The following is a 21,522-nucleotide window of genomic DNA, read 5'->3' as shown; positions in this document are numbered from 1 at the left end:
AAGTTTATTGGGGAAAATTCACATGTACCACTATTAATGGGAACAAAAGTAAATCAAAACCGAAAAACGTTGACAGTAAAAGTGGTACATGTATATTTTTGAAATCATTCTAAACGGCAGTAAACTATCTTGAAATTTAAAAAAGGATTAAAATCTGTTGTGAAAACAGTCATGTTGCCGAATTTTCTTTAAAATAAGCTGATTTTAGTAGGTGGAACTGTACATGTACCACTATTTCTGGCAACGAAATGGCCATTGTGATATATACCAGAAAATAAAATGTGCATATCGCCAGATTTAGTTGCCAAAAATCACTTTTTCGTTATTCCCTTACTAGATCTTTGCGAATAGAAGCCGTTGGTGTAAAAAGCTTAAAATTGACAAAAATGGTTTATGTACCACTTTCGCTGGCACCAGTTCATTTAAAGAAAGCATTATCCTTTTCTTCGCGCTATACCGGGCAGACACATCCATTCATAGAAAGCATTACCCCTCCCTTCGCCTTATACCGGATAGACGCGTTCTTCCAAAGAAGACATAATCAATTCATTTAGCCTTATACCGGGCAGACGCATCCATTTAAAGAAGGCATTACCACTTTCTTCGCCTTTTCCCGGGCAGATGCTTTCTTTTGAAAAAGCCGTTCCCCCTCCCTTCACCTTATACCGGGCAGACGCGTCTATTTGAAGAAGCCGTTCCCCCTTCTTTCACCTTATACCGGGCAGACGCATCCATTTAAAGAAGGCATTATCTTTCACCTTTGCTTTATACCGCACAGATGCGTTAATTCATAGAAAGGGACTATCTCTTTTCTTTATTTCTTTATACCGAGCAAACGTGTCTATTCCAAGAATGTATTATTTCATTAGCGATGCATTCCGCTAAAGTGTTTTTTCGGAAAAAGGTGTATTTCGCGGAATGTCGTACCGCGAAAAAAAATTCCGCTAGATATTTCTCGGCGAAAAAGTATACAAACGATTTTTTTTATATTCTGCATCCTCGTCCAAAAATACGTATTCTAAATACAAAAAATAATTTGTTCACGATTGTATTATTTTTTGTTTTTGTTTGTGGGTTAATTTGTTTGAAACTACATATTCGGGACTGATTCGCGGTTTGGGCGTAACTTGTTTGGTAAACAAACATTGTTATGGCAATTTTTTCGTAACAGGTTAAGGTTACGGTAGCGAAGCCTGATGTGGGATTCCCCTTGAAGACTGAGATTTGTTTCCATCTTAAATTATTTTGCAAAAGACTTCCTGGTTCTTGTTTATTTTATCCCAGATGTTCAAAAATCTCGTATCAGATTCATACGAGAACTTTTTCCGAAGATTGATATTATTTCCCCTAGCGTATTAATTACCTTTTAGAGTTTAGATCAGAAAGCCTCTTGAGATTTATTTTTATATTGATGCCAATTGCGTTGCATATTTGCAACTTTCTTTCCCACTAGAGATTACGGTCGGCTCGTGTCCAACATCGCAGACAAAACTGATAACCATGTCATCGGCCGGGCCGTGGCTGCGGCATGTGCTACGACGGCTAAAATTAGCGCGCTTTGCTTTCCAGATTCGACGATCAAAACGATTATCATCGTCATTCGGAAAAGGGTAGGCTAGGGTTAATTTGTGCAATTTTCAAGAAACATCGGAAGATTGGCTTGTTTAGGTAAAATCCCGGTTGTTGCCACCTTTAAGAAATAGTATTTTTTATTTAAAATCATATGAGATTCTACTCCTCTTTATACCCTACAATCTCTCAACTGTATGGCACAACTTTTAGGTTCAAGTATGAAGGCGCAGTTAGTCCGAGTATGGGCGATTCAGCGCAAATTTGTCCGGTTGTGTGGGTAGGTAAATGAACTACGCAAAAACCAAACGACTACGTCGCATCTCCAACACACGGCAGAGTGCAAATGATGGAAAAGGAAAGTGAAAGTTTGCCAATTTCCTTATTCTCTTTTGCGATTGTGGGCAACAGAGATCATCATGATTCGCGCGAATGATGATGGTCTTGTGATTCGAACTAATACAGGATGGAGAAAGAATTCCTCGACCCATATTTTTATTTTAGAGGTTCAAAATCCTTTAATCGTTTGTCTTTGAAGTGTTGTTCTCAGCTTGGTGTTTCTATTTTCCATCAATTTTTTTCCTGTGGTATTGGAAGTTAACACCTCACCTAAACTCTTCAAAATAAAGTGTTGATGAATGAATTTTTAATAAGGATGCAAGATTTCCACGATTACACGAACTCATATTAACAAGAATCACTGACCCATGCTGAAAGCATCTCATTAATAGCTCATTCTCCGTCATCAGCGTGCGATTACTTCCGGCAGCAGCAAATCATTAGTGCAAACCAACGGATCTGCATTTTGCTAATAGCGTCACTACTCCTACGGAGAGCATCTGTTCCATCCGTTCCATGGAATCCCCGACCCGACCCGACCGGCGTGTATCAATTTCATGGTCGCGTAGATTCACTGCCATCAAATCCAGTAGCCGGCAAAAGGATTGCCATGCGATTGTCGTCAACGGTGGAAGCCCGTTGCGGTTATCACACGTCAATCATCATCGCTAGCAACACAATCGAATCCATCAGCACCGTAATGAATGGTCCAATATGGCATGGCAGTGTTTTTCAAAGTTGAATATGGTTCGTTTCGTTTATGGATTTATGATTTAACGAAAATCAATGTGATTTTCACTGGACCTGGATTTATTTCCAGTAATTTGTAAAACAGAAATGAGAACAAATAATTAGGAATTGTATTCATCCGATAAACGTGGGGAAACACTGCCACATAGAGAAGATGCTCCGCCTGTGTGAGCTACAGACGCATTTTCTAAACACGAGTCCAAAACAAACCAGCTCTCGTCGTCGGGCGGTCTGACGTCAATCGTCCGCTGCGAACGTCTCCTACAACAACAACAACAACAAAACAACGCCACTAGCGACTGTTTGAAATCGGAATTTTACAGACGCGTGGAAAATGGGAAATCTTTTTTGCTGCCAATCGGACAGCATTTAATCATCCGACCGACCGATTCAAGCGGATCAACGAGTTTATTGACCACTTTGAAACAGTCCATAACATATGTGGCGGCATCAAACCGTTCGAGTTCCGGTTGATAACCCGTGCTGAATGCGCCATTGAAATCAACGACGACACAAGCGGCTTAGAACACACCCATCATTCGCGCAAATTTGTTTTCGGATTGTTTTTGTTCGAGCTCTCCCAGCTCAAAATAACCAAATGTTTTATTTTTTCGAGATCTATTACGCAATTTGCAATATAAGTGAATCGATCTACCCTAAAACATGAGCATCGCTAATGGCTCATATAAACCAAGAATGAGCTAATGGCTCATAGAAATCAGGATGGCACATCCGGGTTGACTTATATTTAGAGTATAATAATGATCATTATTCTTCTAATGATTGAAACGGCATCACAATACCATAGCTCTTAGACGGAATCCAAAAATGATTATTCTACCGTCGTACAGCCACAGTCACAAATTTGCAACTCCGGTACATTTAAAAACAGAATCAAATAATGTTCTAAGCAAAATTGGCCAATACATTGATTACGTACTCAAATGCTTGGATAGGTGGAGAAGGTAAGAGCACTACGAGGAATTGTTGAACGCTAAGAGCGAGGGTGTATTGAGAATCGAAATGGACATAGATGACGATGGATAGATACTGGATGGTTAAGAAGACACTAAATGAGCTGAATAAACAGTAAAGTTGCGGGGAAGGACGTAATCCAGGTCAAAAAAGGAATAGGCAGGAGAAAAAATTCTGGAAGTGTCATTTAGCAGAAAATTATGCGGCCAAAAGCCATTTAGTCCAAGGCCACTAAGCCGAAAGCTGCTTTTTCTGAGTATATGTCATTTGGCCAAACAAGCCATTCGGCCGATATCCATTTGTCAGAAAGAAACATTACGTCCTGAAATGTAATTCGGCTAAACTGGTCAATTGGCCGAACAGAATATTTAGTCGAAAAAAGTCCCGCCGGGAAAGGTCAATTCCGAAGAACAAGTGGAATACAGTCATGATTCGCTTGTTGGGATTTTAATACTTGAGTCGCTTTTAAGTTGTGCCTCCGCTAGCTGGGCGACCCAACTACGAAGCAATCATATCGTCAAAATGCAATGTAAACACTGTACATGGGATTTAGCGTCACTGGACATCATTTGTGATGTTCAAGTCGAAATGGAACTTTTCAAATGGCTGTCAGTTGACCCAACTTAAAAATTGAATTCGTTAGTTGGGTCAAGGTTGTGGCCCAACCAGCGAATCGCGACTGCATCCCCAAAACATCCCCAGAGAACATTTTCTCGTTGTTATGTCGGAAAGGTCCTTTCCGAAGAATTTTCTTTGAAATGCCGAAAATATTCCATTTGAAATCTCGAGAAAATTTGGAAGAATTTTCCGTAAAACGGATGCAGAATTTGTGCACATTTAAGAAAAATAGCCCGACGAAATTCCGAAGAATTTTCCCTGAAAATTAAATTTCTGACTGTACCTTGTTTGGCATAATGTTGTATGGCATAAAGTCGATTGGCAAAATGGCTGTTTGGCATAATGGTCGTTTGCTACAAAAAATGCATGATTTTTTAACAGGATTCATTTTGAAAAATGGATTATATTTCGCTCGTCTTAAACGTATCAATGCTTTCAAAGAAGGGAGCATATCTCATCTTGCATTAAACCGAGCAAATATTTGAATTGGAAGAAGGAGCCAAGCAAATGACTGTATTGGAAGAAGGACCCATATCCTCTATTGCCTTCTGCCGGGCAAATGCATCCTTTGAAAGAAGGGATCATATATTCGTTTGCCTTAAACCGATCAACTACCTGAATTAATCAAAGGAACGGGAATGACAGGTAAACGCATATCATCTTCTGCCTTTCTTTGCTTCTGCTATCCTTTGAAAGGAGGGATCTTATGTTCCTTCGGCTTAAACCGAAAAAAATCCTTAATAAGAAGAAGGAACCAAATCGTCTTTTGCCATCTGCCGAACAAATGCATCCTTTGAAAGAAAGAATCTTATCTTCTCTTGCCGTCTGCCGAGAAGATGTATCCTTTGAAAGAAGGGGTCATATTCTACCTTGCCTTTAACCGAGTAAATGTCTGAATTGAAAGCAGGAACCATATCGTGCTTTGCCTTCTAACGGGCAAATGCATTCTTAGAAAGAATTGATTACATCGTCTCTTGTCTTAATCTGAGAAATTGTCTGAATTGAATAAGGGAATTATATCGTGTTTTCCTTTCTGATAGCCAAATGCATCGTTGGAAAGAAAGGATGATATCTTCCTTTACCTCAAACCGAGCAATACCCTTAGTTGAACAAATGAATCATATCCTCTTTTGTCTTCTGCCGGGCACATGCATCCTTTGAAAGAAGGAATTATATCTTCCCTTTCCTAGAACTAAATAAATGCATTGTATATTTCTTCGTCATAGGCCGGTAAAATTCATCCTTTGAAGAAGGAAGCATGTAGTTTTTAGACTTATGCGCGACAAATTGTGCTTTTAAAGTGAAGATTATATCTCCTGCAGCAAGGATGTTATCGATCATTTAGTAATTTATGTTCGCTCGTTTAGTAGTTTCTCAATAACTCATTTTAGAAGCTGAATTTCAAAAAGTGTTGTATGGTGGACTTCTAGTGGGAAGTATTTCTACAACTCTTCCTAATGGTTCGTTGTTAGAATTCAACTAATAACGGAACTATAGCGCTAGTTTCAGTAACTTAAACTAAATGATTGAAATTTTGTTATCATTTAGTTTGAGTTACTGCAACTAGCGCTATAGCTCCGTTATTGGTGGAATTCTAACAACGAACCATTAGACAGTATTGTAGAAAAACCTTCGCACTAGAAATCCACCATACAACACTTTTTGAAATTCAGCTTCTAAAATGAGTTGTTGACAAACTACTAAATGATTGAACGTAAATTACTAAATGATCGATAACATCCTTGTCCTGCAGAAATAACTAATAAAATAGTTTTTGCGCTCGAGCACTTACAAATTCGCTATTCGAATTTTCGTCTTTTGTAGTTTGTCTTAGTCAACTACAATCCTGTTACTTACCCAAAGGTAACAAGAAGTTAAGTGGAAAGGCAGATAATAAAAATTTCATGATGTCTACCAATGTTACTTCGAGCAATGATTTGATACAATCTATAATTTAAAAAAAAGCAATTCAAAGCATTTCTCTTATAATGTGCAAGCTATAATAATTATAAATAATTTAACGGCCGTTATGCCAAATAATTTACCAACAAAATTTCTTTTTTTAAAACAAAAGAATCTCTCGTTGAAATCAAATTTTTGAACGGAGAGGGCCGTTTGGGCGAAGCCCACAATGCTGAAGGTTTTTGGTCGCATATGTCATTAGACCGAAATCCTTCTAGTCGAAAATATCATTTGACTGAATAGGTCATATGGACGAAAATGACATTTTCGGCCATATCACCCGTCCGGCCAAATGACCGATTCAGTCATACGACTTTTCAGCGAAATGACCTGTTTGGCAAACGACATTGTTGTTCAAACCATTTACGTCTTAATAAACTTTTTGACCAAACGATCGGTTCGGCCAAATGGCTTAATGTGTTAGTTAGGCATTGAAAAAAATGGCTTTCCGCTGAATGACTTTCGGCCACACGACAGTAAGGACTGTTAAGCTGAAAGTCATTCGCCAAAAACCTTTCAGCCGAAGGCCACAAGGTCGAAAGTTGTTTAGCCGAATATTTCATTACTCCGAACAAACTAGTAGGTCGAAACCAGAAATGGCAGAAATGAACAACTGATTATTTGGCAGAAAATGCAGAAAGGGTCATTTGGTTGAAAATATCATTTGACCGAAATGGGTTTACGACCGAAACTGTCTATCGATGGATAAAAGTCGTTATGCCGTATAGGCCATTTAGCCGAAATGGACGTTTGGCAGAAAGGGTCCTTTGGCTAAATAGGTTGACCATTTTAAACTGTAAGACCTGTTCGGCAAAATGATATTTGTGATCAGATGGCTCTTTCTGAGAACAGATCATTTAGGCCACATGACCTATTCGTCCCAATGACCAATTCGGTCAAACAACCTGTTAGAGCAATTGTCTGTTTCGTTCAAATTACCAGTACGGCCCTATGTCGCTTTTGGCCTAACCTTATTCGACCACGTAACCGTTGCGGCAAAACGTTGAATTCGACCGAATACAATTCGGCTAAATGATTTTCGGCCTATTCGGCCAAGTTGCATTTTTACAAATGTCTTTCCAAACCACCTTTCTTTTTTTAAAACAATTTCCTTGGAAATTTCTTGTGTAAACTCTAGATAGCTTCCAGGGAATATTCCGACCTTTTTTTTGGAACTTCCGAAAGGTTTTCGTCGGAAAATTCCAATAATTTTCTTTAGAAGTTCCAAATGTTTTTATTTCCCTTGAAAATTCCATTGATTATTTTTGTAATTCTAAACAATTTGCCTTGGGAATTCCAAAGAGTTTCTCTTGGAAACTGTAATTAATTTACTAAATTCCGGTCAAAAAAAATTTCCCGTGAAAAATCCGAAAAGAAAATCTAAATGAATATTTTTGGAAAACTTTTAAGAGTTTTCGGGGGAAGTTCATGAGATTTTTCCGGAGAATTTAAACAGGTGGTGCCGTTAAGGTAGCCTCACACCTCGGGACTTTGGTTCGCGGATTTTGTTTTCGTTTATTTTCAATGGGGCGGTACACGAAAAATCAAGAATTACGTCCTATTTAAAACACACCGGGGCCAAATCCGGTGGAAAATTTTCCCGAGGTGTGAATCTATCCTTAATGTCTTGATAATATCCCGAAAAAGTCCAGAAAAAATCTTTTAGAAACAAACGCAATAAAAAATTGTCGCGTCGATTAACCCCTTCATATTACTTTCGGCATAACGCCGAAAACGCCGCCACCGCCGACCAAAATTATGTCAAACACCGCCGCCACCGGCTAAACGACTTTTTCGACCGAATAACCTTTTTGGCAATCGAGATATTCCGCCAAATCACCAATTTTCCAAACGACATTTTCGGTCGTATGTCCGTTTCTGCCAAATGACATTTGCGGCCTATTACTCGTTCGGCCTAACGACTTTCTGCCGTATTCGGTCAAGCATCTTGTTCGACCGAACGATATATTCGATTAACTTCGTTTTCAGCCTACTAACCGATTCTACCAAATGTTCTGTTCGGCCATATGAAATACATCTAGATTACATTCGGCCGAAGGTATTATTCGACAAAATGACTTTTGGCCGAATGAATTTCAACTACTATAATTAAAAAACATCAGAGAATGAAAAAGTCCCTACTGGGTGGTTGGATGGCCTTATATAAGATTATAGGAGGCCTATAAGAAAAAGTACATATTAAAGAGTGCCCTTCTGATTTTGACGTACAAAAATTCTTTTACCTATTCTGACTACAGATAACAGACTGTGACTGCTTGAGGAGTCTTTCGTCGGTGACTACCAGGCCGGATTTCATGAGGCTCGATCAACGACTGATCAGATGTTTAGCCTAAGGATAATCCTTAATGAATTCCAGGAGTACAACTTCCAGACTCACCCTTTCAATGAGTCGTACAGTGAGTATAAATAAGCTGTGGCGAATAATGCCTGAACTTGGTTTTCCGGCAAAACTTATTGGGCTGATACGTACAACGCTTGATGGCTCGAATAAAATAATCGAACTACGGACGAAGTGTCAGCCGCTTTTGTAACCTTAGATGGACTGAAGCAGGTTGATGCGCTTTCGAATTTACTGTTCAACATTGCACTCGAGTGATTAAGAGATCTGGAATCGATTGCAGAACAGTATTGGAGGCGTTTGCCCCTGAAAAAGGAGACGACTAGGATAGGCTTAACAATCAACCCTACGAAGACGGTTTAGGGTCATTTGGCCGAATGCCGTTTGGCCGAATGCCGTTTGGCCGAATGTCGTTTGGCCGAATGCCATTTGGCCGAAAGGGTCATTTGGCCGAACGCCATTTGGCCGAATGCCGTTTGGCCGAATAGTTGAAATACGTTTCCTTATGAAGTGAGAAGGAAGAAGGAAGAAAAAAGAAGAAAGAAGGAAAAATGGAGAAGCAAGAAGGTAAAGGAAAAAGGAAGATGGGAGATGAAAGAAGGAATAAGGAATAAGAAAGAAGGAAGAAGAAAGATAAAAGAAGAATTATGGAAGAAGGGAGAAGGAAGAAGGAAAAAGGAAGAAAGAAGAAGAAAGAAGGATGGGGAAAAAGGAAGATAGAATAAGAAAGAAGATTTAATGATGAAGAAAGACGGAAGAAAGAAGAAGGAAGAAGAAAAAAGGAAGCAGGAAGAAGGATGAAAGAAGAAGGAAGAAGGATGAAGGAAGAAGGTAGAAGGAAGAAAGAAGAAGGAAGAAGGAATAAGAAAGAAGGAAGAAGGAAGAAGGAAGAAGGAAGAAAGAAGAAGGAAGAAGGAAGAAAGAAGAAGGAAGAAGGAAAAAGGAAGAAGGAAGAAGGAAGAAGGAAGAAGGAAGAAGGAAGAAAGAAGAAGGAAGAAGGAAAAAGAAAGAAGGAAGAAGAAAGAAGAATTAAGGAAGAAGAAAGAAGGAAGAAGGAAAAAGGAAGAAGGAAGAAGGAAGAAGGAAGAGGAATAAGGAAGAAAGAAGAAGAAAGAAGATTTAAGGAAGAATGAAGAAGGAAGAGGAAGAAGGAAGAGGAATAAGGAAGAAAGAAGAAGAAAGAAGATTTAAGGAAGAATGAAGAATGAAGAAGGAAGAAGGAAGAAGGAAGAAAGAAGAAGGAAGAAGGAAGAAGAAAAAGGAAGAAGGACGAAGGAATAAGGAAGAAGGAAAAGGAAGAAGGAAGAAGGAAAAGGAAGAAGGAAGAAGGAAGAAGGGAGAAGGGAGTTGGTAGAAGGAAGAAAGAAGAAGAAAGAAGAAATCAGAAAGAAGGAAGAAGGAAGATGGAAGAATGAAGAAGGAAGCAGGAAGAAGGAAGAAGGAAAAAGGAAGAAGGAAGAAGGAAGAAGGTAGAAGGAACACGGGAGAACGAAGGAAGTAAACGGAAGAAAGAAGAAGGAAGAAGAAAGAAAGTAGAAGGAAGAGGAAAGAAGAAAGAAGGAAGAAGGAAAAAGAAAGACGGAAGAAGGAAGAAGAAAGAAGGAAGAAGGAAGAAGGAAGAAGGAAGAGGAAGAAGGAAGAGGAATAAGGAAGAAAGAAGAAGAAAGAAGATTTAAGGAAGAATGAAGAAGGAAGAAGAAAGAAGGAAGAAAGAAGAAGGAAGAAGGAAGAAGAAAAAAGGAAGAAGAAAAAAGGAAGAAGGAAGAAGGACGAAGGAAGAAGGAAGAAGGAAGAAGGAACAAGGAAGAAGGAAAAGGAAGAAAGAAGAAGGAAGAAGGTAGAAGGAAGATGGTAGAAGGAAGAAAGAAGAAAGAAGAAAGTATAAGAAAGAAGGAAGAAGGAAGATGGAAGAATTAAGAAGGAAGAAGAAAGCAGGAGGAAGGAAAAAGGAAAAAGGGAGAAGGAAGAAGGAAGAAGGAAGAAGGTAGAAGGAAGAAGGAAGAAGGAAGGAGAAAGAAGGAAGAAGGAAGACATAAGAAGGAGGAAAAAAAAGAAAGAAGGAAGAAGAAAGAATGGAGAAGGAAGATGGAAGAATGAAGAAGAAAAAAGGACGAAGAAGAAGGAAGAATGGAGAAGGAAGATGGAAGAAGGAAGAAGAAAAAAGGACGAAGAAGATGGAAGAAGGAAAAAGGGAGAAACAAGAAGGGAGAAGTGAGAAGGAAGATGGAAGAAGGAAGAAGGAAGAAGGTAGAAGGGAGAAGGTAGAAGGGAGAAGAGGAGGAACAAGGAACAACGAAGAAGGAAGAAAGAAAAAGGAAGAAGAAAGAAAGAAAAAGGAAGAAGGAAGAATAAACAAAAACGAAGGAAGAAGGAATAAGAAAGAAGAGAGAAGAAGGAAGAATGAAGAAAGGAGTTAGAGAATGGAAAAAATAAGAGAGGAGAAGGAATGATGAAGGAAGAGGGAATAAGGGTGAAAAATAAAGAAGAAAGAAGGAAGTAGGAAGAAGTACCACTCTTAAACTGAGGTCATTTTTTTAACTATTCGGCCAAACGGCATTCGGCCAAACGACCCGTTCGGCCAAACGGCATTCGGCCAAATGGCGTTCGGCCAAACGGCATTCGGCCAAATGCCATTCGGCCAAACGACCTGACACCACCAAGACAAAGTATATGGTTTACATAACAGGTTTGAGTAAAGTATCGTGGCTTCTTCAGTTGAAAAGCTTTGTCGAATGTTGCTCTTTTAAATACAATGTTAAAAATCAATTGTTCAGTCGAATACCTTTTGTCCCATTAACAATAAGCAGCAAATATATTCACACCAAGCTGGAAGTCATTTAATATCGCATAAAAAAGCACTTTGTTTGTCGTCGACTGAACCGGAAATTGCTTCCCATGTTCAACGACTGGAACAACCGCCGACTGCCGCCACGCCACGATGATTATCATGTGCATCCACATACAGTCAGTGTGTACATTTGATCTGGTTCGGCTCCATCAGGAACAGAACAGTCCTAACATCCTATAGTGATAGATAATGAGGCTTCCAGTTTCTTGTTCGCAGTTAATGTGCAACAACAACGATTCACTTCCAGAACTGCGCACCGCGTTTGGACAACAACTGCTTGACTGCTGCATTCCATTCTGTTTGCATCAAACTGGACGAGGTTAGACTGAGCGCGAATGAATCGATGATTGCTGAAGTGACCACAACTCGCATCCGCCTGAACATGACACGGTGGGAAATTGTGAAATCTTCCATGCGAATTGTTTCAGCCTTCAGTCACTGTAGTGCGATGTTTGATATCACTTTCAATAAAAAATATCATATTTGCGCTCATATTGGATACCGTGAAGATTCCGTGAAAATATAGGAATTCGACAAAAAAAAATATTTAAATGGTTCAAGGTGAGGTCCTCTTTGGGCTGCATTCTTTTCTTGATTTGGGTAAACAGTAATGTTAAAATATGAACACTCCTAAACTACAGAGTGAATTATTTGTTTTTACTTTTTATGAGACTTGTAATTTGCTGTCAAAAACGTTCGTCCGTTTGATGTCGCAGCACGCCATGAAGTCTATTAAATATGATATGTGCACAGTAATGTACGATGGAAAGAATGTAATATCTTCTTATTCTGCCTATAATTGCATACTTGTCCCATATGAAAAAGAAATCATATGTTGAAAATGAGGAACAAACATCAAGCTTGCTAGTCCCATCTTGGAAATGAGCGCATATGAGTCCCATTATCAATAAAAATGGGACAAAATGGCTTAATATTTTTTCGACTTTTCTTGAACAAGGATTCTTATTCAACAGTTGGATTCCATAACACCTTTTATGATAAATAAGACCGTTACAGATTCCAACACGAAAATGACGAAAATTAATATGGGACTGACATGCGATCATAGGTAGTATTCTTCTTTTCGGTTTTAAATCCCCAAGTGGAACTTAATCAACTCACTTTGTAATATTATTGTCACAAATTTCGAAAAACTTCTTTCGCATAAAATGTTAACACCATGTCAGAGTTTAGTTTGCTCGTCACCAAGCCTAAAAGAATCCCGTAAATGAATGCCGACATACTGAATGTCAGCACGTATGGCGCCATTTAAAAACGAATAAACGTGGTGATGAGATTTTCTCTGATTGATAATCTTGGTACTGTCGTTAAATATCTTTCCTGGAACGTTGATTGTTTGCTGTCAGCTGCAATAGGTGTTCTTTTGTTGGTATTTATTCCAATGGAGATTCAAACACGTGTCTTGGAATGACGTCAAGATACACTGAAGGTGCGGTCCACTAGACTGTGTAGCGTATTTGATTTACTTTGTGAGGAATCGATCTTTGGTCACAATATTGCATCGAGATTTGTTGTTTATTTATTCTCAGATTTGAGCTCAAAATGTTTTCTTGGAAATGACTAATTGAAAAGCTTCTCAATGATGTCAAAAATGACTTCCTATAATTTAATTGAACAAAGAACTCTGATATAACTTATAAGATTGTCGGGATGTGTGCATCGACGCAAGTAGCGCTATGACGTCTACTGCTACATCAAGATAGGGCAGAAATGGTATGGTTCGTTGGATCGGAAAATGAGCGTCTGCTCTGCTAATAAGCAGTTCACTGCTACTGCTACACTAATCAAAACCTGCAAGACAATGCACACTGGACGTTAGTTGTTGGTGTACAACTCGAAAAGGATTACACCAAATGGCGTCGAAGTTTTGACCTCATCAAATAATTCCACATGTCTGGCTCAGTGATGATTGGGCGACACATGGGCGAATTTCCTTTCCACATCCACTTGGAGAAGAACCATCATCCCAGATTAGTCAATTAGCACAGCCAGCGGTGAGCTGCTCGTATTTTAACGCAACAATATAGTTGTTTTGAGTTACTTACCGCCCGGTGGGGGTGGACTTTCAATTTGTTTCGCTCGAGATCATATCGCAAATCACTTGCACAAAGTGTATCGTTCTAGTTTGGTCGATGACGAGAGATAGACAGCCAGCCGGGTGCGGTGTGTGTAAGCGCTGCCAGGCTCTTTTGCTGAACGAGCAGCTGTCCGGTCGAAACAAGGCCATCCGGCGTCATCCACACTGGGATAGGTAACGTGTGTGTGGGGGAGAAAATTTAGCACATGATATTGTTGCTTTGTTTTCGCATCTGCAAACAGTTGGGTCATGTTTACAAATATGAAGAATGGCTACGAAAGAAGGAGCTATCAGCCATCGTTCACGGACTGCGCAAAAATCCGGTTCTAAATTTGGACCAGGTCCATTGCGTTCGTTTTGCAATGTCAAGGATTTTTAGGAATTGGAAAACAACTCATTCTATTATATTTTTATTTAGATTGATCATATGTTGTATACATCAGAAAGTCATAGTCAACATTTTGAAAGACATCATCATGGGAGGACACACCTTAGAACGGATTCTTCTCATGGTGAACTGCTGAGCTTTTGTCTACATTGCTTTGATATTTACGAGGATGGTTCGAACTTCATAAACCAAAACAATTTAAATCCCAAAATCTACGTTAGAGCAAGGTTCGGTTTTTCCAAGGGCCTCATACGCCTGTCACTGGCGAACAAAGCTCGTGTACTCTGCATCGAAGCTTAGAACCGGTGTTAGGGCGCAATCGTTAATGTGAACATTTTTATATTCGGTTAGTTACTGCAAATAAATTATTTTTCAAGTCCCTATAATCAAGCAGGTATCTCAAGCATACCACATCGTTATATTGCTGCATGATTGAGTGTTTAATTTTGATAAAATATCGAAAACAAAAGGGTGCATAAAAATTGCCTCGCCATAACAAAAAGGTGGTAGAGAATTAACACTGTTGTTTACAGTTTAGAACCAAATCCAGATGTCGCACATGTTGGGGTAGGGATTCAGTGTTCCGCCTTCTCCCCCTAGGTTTTTCTCAAGATTACGTGGTGCTTAAAATAAAATAAAACTACTTTCGCGAAATTTGTCACCATCTGATTTCGAAAGATTTTCAATTGGATTTCTAAGAATTCATTGATTGTGTATATCAACATGGAGTAAATCCCAAAACAACTTAAAACATATAAAACCTGTTACAAATTTCTAATTTTCAGGAGCATATTCTAGAATATATTGAAAATTAGAAAGAGATTTTTTTGAACTGCACCCCAACACAAACATTTTTTACTTAGCCGCATCCTTAAAAACCGATTTGGTAAAATGCATCTGAGGGATAAATGCTGGAGACAACAATATATGGAACTGCCAATGTAGATCTCTTCCAATGTGATTTACTAAGTCGCCGGTGAACCAGTAATTTATAAATTTACTTATTAGTGCGCCATCCAGGTCGAACTCACAAAGTCTGTCCAGAGACGTTCCTTGTTAGGAAGTATCGATCAAATGCGCAACTCACGGAGATTGTTGCGTAGCTCAAGAGTCCACCAATGTTGATCAAAATCAGTCTATTTCGTCCAGGGTGGACGACCCTACGTAGTGTATTCTTCCACGGACTCCAGACGGCAATATTAAGGTCACTCCTGATGGAATCCAAGATTAAATGTACTCGCGTTTGTGTAGATGTATTGATCTGGTGATTGAGTCCATGGGAAAGGTTTTATCGAGGGACTCCCCTTTAGGGTCAAATGGGGTCATAAATAGGTCAACTTCCTTTTAATCGCAGATAATTAGTAGTAAATGCACATAATAATGATGCAGTCGGTTTTAGTCTTCATCTTGCAATACCTACCTACCATTTTGCAATACTGGAAATGAACATTTAGACCTAAAAACTCCGGTTACAGATGTTCGGGCAATCTGGTTCCCTCCAAGGAAGTGGTCACTTTTTGAATGGTTCTGAAACCCAGCGTGTGGCACATCAAAGTTCCTGATTTTTTAACACAAATACAATAGAAAACCTTTGCAGAGAATTTGGGAACATTAGCCATTTTTGGAGGTTGCCTAAGAACCTGGTTAGAGGTGTGTGTCGGCCGATATTCGGCGTGGCGATTTTTTTTATTGTTTTTTGAGATATTTTCAAGACATTAACGGAAGAATCTTTCAAATTTCACCTGAAAAATCTGATAAACTTCTCCAGAAAATTCTTTAAATTAATCAAAAATATTCATTTGGAAATTATTTTCAGATTTTCCGCGAGAACTACCTTCATATTTCGAGAATTGTTTGGAATTACCAACAGAAGTTCCTTGGAATACCCAAAGAAAATTTCGACAGGAAATTTGTCGGAATTTAAATGACACATTCTTCAGAATTTTCACAAGAAATTGTTCCAAATTTCTATCGGAAAATGTTCGGAATATCCGCGGTTGGTTGAAAGGGTGTTCTAACGTTCAAAGTCGATGATAGCTGCATTGCACTGCACATTAGAGTGATTCCAATTTTTACTTTTTTGCCCCCCCCCGATGCTTAAAAGATTGCATTTGACTTTTTATTGATCCTCCTAATTTTTTAGCTAATTTGGATGTAAATTTGATGAGCACGCGCGGTTTGAAGTTTGTATAAAAATAACTATGAAAAACTTTCATGGAAAACCGTTCCCCAACGCCTACCTTCGAGCTCATGAAACATATGAGTACATCGGCAACATAAGAAATTTTACAAGGAAACATGTCGTCTTTGTTGCGAAAGGATTTGATGCTCTCAAGAAAAGTTATTAGGGAAATACTGAATCGTAGGAAATTCAATTTAACACGTAAAAGATAGCATCAATATCAATAATGAGCATTTTTGTTTTATTCATAACTTTGCTTCCAAACGAGAGATCGCTTCGCAACAACAACTGCCGTTCAGCTTGAGAAGTATTCTGTGTAGGCAATGTGTTGATTACAGGGAATCAATTTTTTTGGAATGCGCCTGCGAAACAAGCGACAAAAGCGAACCAACGACAAAGCTTTGTTTTTGTCGGAGATAAATGACAAAGATCCGAAAAATTTTGTCAGCAACAAAAAAGAAGACGATCTTGTTGCTAACTTTTCATTCCGTTATTTTGCACTATTTCTCGAGCAAATTTCGGTTTTAGACTCTACGACACTACCCATAATTCCATTACCCATAATTCCATTACCCATAATGCCATTACCCCGAAGGCCACTACCCCGAACGCCACAACCCCGAATGAGTCACTACCCCGAATGCCATTACCCCTAATGGGACACTACCCCGAATGAGCCAGCACCCCGAATTAGTCATTATTTCAAGTTAATACTTCATTTCAATGAAAAAAATGTTACTCAAACAAATTCCATATGAATGAACAATAATTGGAACTGAAACGTTTTTAATGCAGTATGGAACTAAGTATTCTTACTCCGTAAGATCCCGTTCCACTTCGTATGGCACTCTTCATGATTCCTGAATGGCAGGGGGAGATTATGCAGCACGTTTCCATGCACAATGCAGAGAGTTGAAGGCAATTGCAGTCCACGTCAACATGGCTACTAGGGCAACAAGGTAGAAGTTGTTCCCTGGTCGCTGTAGTAAAAGCAATGGATTCTGGATGAAGCGTGGTCTAAATCTCAAAATCGACGAGGGGGTGAATGGGTGAGTAAGAGTGAGTGAGTAAGAGTGAGTGTGTGAGTGTTCGAGTAAGAGTTAGTGAGTGAACGAGTGAACGGATGAGTAAGAGTGAGTGAGTAAGAGTGACCGAGAAAGAGAGAGTGAATGATTGAGAGTAAATGAATGAGTAAAAGTGGATGAGTGAGTAAGAGTGGTTAAGTGAGTAAAAGTGGGTGAATGGATGGGAGTGGGTGAATGAGTAATAATTAGTGAGACAGAGGAAGTGAGTGAGTGAGAGTTTGTGTATAAGAGTGAGAGAGAGGGAGATCTTGTTTGTCTTCGGGAAGTTGCGTTGACTTAAAGAAGGCATCATCTTGTTCGCCTTCTATCGAGCAGACGTTCCTTTCAAAAAGGCAGTATTTCCTCTGTGTGCCTTATCGAGGTATAAGCACGTTTATTAAAAGATGGTGATGATGATGAAGATGATCTTCTCTGTCTGCCTTAAACCGGGCAAACCCGTACATTTAAAGAAGGCATCATCTCCTCTGTCTGCCTTATACCTGGCAAACGCGTCCATTTAAAGAAGGCGTCATCTCCTCTGTCTATCTTATACCAGGCAAACGCGTTCATTTAAACAAGGCATTATTTCCTCGGTGTTCTTCAGACCGGGCAACCCCGTCCATTTAAATAAGGCATCATCTCCTCTGTCTGCCTTATACCGGACAAACACATCCATTTAAAGAAGTCATCATCTCCCCTTTTTGTCTTATACCGGGCAAACGCGTTTATTAAAAAAGATCATATTTACCCTGTATGCCTTATACCGGGCAAACTCGTTCATTAAAACAAGGCATCATCTCCTCTGTTCGCCTTATACCGGGAAAACGCGTTCTGTTGAAAAAAAAGGATCTCTTACTCCATTTCGTAGAATAGTACTTTTCCAGGTTATAATGACAGGAATGACAGTTAAAGCTAATAAGAAGAAAATTCAAAACCGTTGGTTACACTGTTTGGTTAAAAACTGTTGCGATTCATCGATATCTGTTGGTGTTAAACATAATAATAGAATACTATAGATTCTAAATGTTTTCGGGGTAATTGCCTTTCGGGGTAATGGATTTCGGGGTAGTATCCCATTCGGGGTAATGACTTTCGGGGCACTGTCCCATTCGGGGTAGTGGCCTTCGGGGTAATGGCATTCGGGGTACTGGGATTCGGGGTACTGGGGTGGAGCCTCGGTTTTATGCTATCATAGTTTCTGCTTTTATGGAAATATTCGAGAATCGAACAATGATTACAAAATTAGCAGCGTATTTTCGGAAATGTCAGAGCAAGCAAGGCAAATGATTCTTGTCATATTGTGTTCAATTTCTGATAAAGGTTTGTCGCTAGGTGCGTTTGTCAGTAACAAACTCTGTTGATGACAAAGAGTATATTGTTAGGCGTTGCTCGAATATTGATTCCCTGGTTGATTATATTTAAATAGTTCATGGGCCACCTCACGGAACGGTCTTCTACATAAGGGTCAGTTTTCACAGTAATTTCCATACAAACTTCAAATGACGTGTGCACAGTCAAATTACATCCAAAATTGCTAAAAATTTAGGAGGATTATTAAAATGGCAAATGCAATCGTTTAAGCATCGGGGGACAAAAAAGTCAAAATTTGAATCACTCTACTGCACATTCAGATGCACTTCTATTGCATCTGACGTCGACTGACGTCTAGAATGCGTTGCTATTATCGAACGAATTGAAACGTAAACATGTTGCAGTTATCTAACGATAATCATTTGGCAGAAAGCGCCTTTTAACCAAAAAATGTCTTCTCTGCAAAACAACCATTTCGGCCAAACAGCACTTATTTTTTCAAATAATTTATTCGGCTAAACGACTTTTTGGCAAAATGATCAATTCAGCCGAACTACAGTTTTCGAGAAGAAATGCCATTTGGCCGAAATGGTTGTTGTGTAGAAAGAACATTTTAGGGCCAAATGGCTCTTCCTGCCAAACGACATTTTCGGTCAAATGATCTATTCGGTCTAACGATTTTTTAGCCAAATCACTTTCGGCCAAACTACATTTTCGTACAAACCGTTTTTGACCTGATAACAGTTTCGGATATACGTTCCATTTTTAACAAATTCCATTGTTGGTCAAATGGAATTTGGCTAGATGACTTTTGGCTTGAAGGCCAGTAGACTTAAAAAGTAGAGAGATTACGGAATTTTGTACAATGGTCATTTGACAAAAGGTCATTTTGTTGAACGAGTGGTCATTTTTGGCCATATTACTTACGTGATACTTGATAGACTACAGCTCTTCGATGAACCTACGCCAAATGGAGTATGAATGAAGTATGAACCTACGGCAATCCAGTCGCCCTGAACATTGAGCGCCCTCAGGTCCTCTTCAACTGCAAAAAACCATCGTGTACGCGGCCTTCCACCTGGCCTCTTCCGGGTTCTCTACTAAATATTATCTTTGCTTGACGTTCTTCCGGCATACGAACAACGTGACCAGCCCACAGTAGTCTGCCGAGTTGAATAAGCTTAATAATATCCAGCCCTTTATACACCTGATACAATTCGTGATTCATGCGACGCTGCCGTAAGCAGCACCTTACGCTCAAACACTCCGAAAGCTCTCTGATCAGCCTCCTTTAACGCCCATGTTTCATGGCCATATAAAGCAGCCGGAAGGATCAGAGTAGTATACAGCGCGAGTTTTGTTCTCGTTTGCAGACTACGGGGCTTCAGCAAGTTACGAAGTTCGTAATAAGCCCTATTTGCAGCTGCAATACGCCTTTTCACCACGCGGGTAACATCATTATCGCACGTCACTAATATTGCAAGATACACAATTTCTTCTACCACTTCAAATTTTTCACCATCCAGCACCACCACTAATGAATCCACATTGATTGCCAGCGACCATGTACTTCGTTTTGCTGGTATTGATCGTGAGCAGGGTTGCCACATATACAAACTTTTCTGTATTTTACAGATTTTTGAGGTATAGCTGTGACCAAGAATCTGTATATACAGATTTTTGGAAAATTTACAGATTTTACAGATTTTTTGAGGATTTTAGTACACCCAATATTTTTTTTTACACGGTTGGTATTCTTTAATTTCCCGGTTAACCTGATTATTCACAGCCTTTTAAATACCACCTGAATTTTCTTTGATTTTTTGTGAATTTTTTCATGGGGTTAACTAAAAGTTTCATCAACGCTAAAGGTCGTAATCAACTAAAACAGACCCGTGTAAAAAAAGAACCGGGTGTACCGAAAATTATTGTAAATTTCTTTTATTCTACTCTAAAATGATCCTAATTAGAGCCATTGTGAGATTACCTAAATTTCTATTTAAAAATTCAGAGCATGTTGTCTCTGGTAGGTTTTGTTCTTAATTGGCAATTTATGCAAATCAATGATTTTGAAATTCGATCAGATTATGTGCAGATTATGTTCAGATTATATTTTAATACATGTGACCTTAGAGAACGCTCTAAAATTAATACTAAAGAATCAGGTCTAACTATTATTGGTCATATCTGAAATGCTTTGAAACAGTTTATCAGTACTGAATATTAGTCCAAAAAAAAGATGTTGTCCATATGGCTATAATGGATCCTTTACATATGTTATTCGTAAATGATCCAATATTAAACATTGAGAAAGCAAGCATTGTTGCTTGTATTGCTTTATTTGTAATCCTTGGGAAGAAATGTGCAAAAAAAATTGCTAAATATTGACATGTCTGACTTGTTGTTCCGCATAGTATTTCCGGACTTTATCTTTTCAAAACTTACTTTATAAAAGTCGATTTTGATTTGGTTCAGATGGATACAGATTTGCAATACAGATTTTTATTTACTTGCCCGTCCAAGCCTCGCTGTCTCCCTCTTAAAAGGCACAAAAGCCTCTTCCACGGCACGGCTTTTCCGTTTTTGTATCATCATGAATATGGCGTTGATCAAAAGAAATAATTAGTCGCTTACCAAGGCGATTTCCAATATATTTCCTTCCAAACTAACATACTATTCCTTTCCAGTGCGCTCATGGAGATGCAGAGGAATCCTCGGTCTCTTGTAGCAATGAGTGTCGAACAAAATTTCCTCCCCTTATCCTAATTGACTGTGAGGACGTGGCCGGCATCGTTATTGGTCTTGAATTAAAGAAACTCCGAAGCATGTACAGTGAGAATAGTTTTCTAGACGACTAGCAACTACGATGGGTACTGTCAATCAAGCTAAGCTAAGCTAAGCCAAATCGCATCATTTTACATATTTACCAAAAGATCATTTTGATCAAAAAAATGTGTTTTAATCCAATTTATGAGTATTTTTTTGTTCACACTTGCAAGAGCTCGTGCAAAAGTACCCATTGTTCTATGCGATAAACGTAAATTTACTATTTTTTATGA

General features: G+C 39.0%; 1 protein-coding gene across 4 annotated transcripts in view; it reads left to right on the top strand.

Moving 5' to 3' along the window:
- Positions 1 to 21,522, top strand: part of LOC134212900 (PRL-1 phosphatase) — a 179,562-nt gene that overhangs the window by 117,926 nt on the left and 40,114 nt on the right. The window lies entirely within an intron of this gene.

The sequence above is a fragment of the Armigeres subalbatus genome, chromosome 2 (assembly GCF_024139115.2).
Source record: "Armigeres subalbatus isolate Guangzhou_Male chromosome 2, GZ_Asu_2, whole genome shotgun sequence".
In the NCBI taxonomy this organism is placed as follows: domain Eukaryota; kingdom Metazoa; phylum Arthropoda; class Insecta; order Diptera; family Culicidae; genus Armigeres; species Armigeres subalbatus.
The sequence above is the reverse complement of the archived record's forward strand: the minus strand, read 5'-3'. Positions and strand labels throughout refer to the sequence as shown.